Genomic DNA, 882 nt, shown 5'->3' with positions numbered 1-882 from the left:
AGGAATATTATTTTCGGGTTTGTCCAGAATTGCGAAGTGTGTAGGAAATTGATTAGCGAAGCGTTAATTGGAGGTGTTAGGCATGAGACCAGTGTAGGTCTTAATCAGTGAATGGAATTCAGGTTGAATTTTGTTGGAAACGTGACTCTTGAAATGAAGTATTAAACTGAAAGGAAGTTTGTGTGTCCTAAGTAGTATAGACTTTGGCATGATTTCGAAAATATTTGAGGAAGCTTGGATCACCAAGCAGATGTGGGGATAGAGTTATTAAAGTTATAATTGGAATAACATACTGGTAAGAACACTACGGTTTGAAGTAGTTGTACAACTAAACAAAAAATCGAGGATTAGTGGACAATGGAGAAAGTTAGGAGTTCTCGGCTGTTGTGATTGTTTTGTGCTCAGTGTGTTGGTGTCATACTTAGTATTTCTGTTTGGTACCAAATGGTTGTTTTGTACCAAGTGGATGCAAATGAGGCTATGTGACATAGCTATGGGAAATTGTACTTCGTCGACAGGATCAAAGTTATAGGAAAATAAGGAAAACTCAATAGGCTTTGAGAAGATTGTTGACTGCTTGTACATTAGGATAACCTCAGTTGTAAGTCGCAAGAAGCGCTATTACAATTCGATTAAGAGAGTCCAAGCCACCATCATGGTTGTTGGCTATTTATTGACAAATTGAGGGACTGATCATCCTTAATCTCTTGTTGATAGTAGACAAAATCATGTTGAATGGAACGAACGAGTCTTACCGGCTATGGATGTGTGTAGAGTTATTAAGCACCCTATGAAAAGGGGTAGGCAACGCTTTCTTCGAGTAGGTCGGGTGAAACAAGTTATGACTTGTATGTTGAATTTGAGTACAAACCTAGTGTGGAT

This window comes from Cicer arietinum, chromosome 5, assembly GCF_000331145.2.
Source record: "Cicer arietinum cultivar CDC Frontier isolate Library 1 chromosome 5, Cicar.CDCFrontier_v2.0, whole genome shotgun sequence".
NCBI classification, from domain to species: Eukaryota; Viridiplantae; Streptophyta; class Magnoliopsida; order Fabales; family Fabaceae; genus Cicer; species Cicer arietinum.
Note: the sequence above shows the minus strand (reverse complement) of the source record.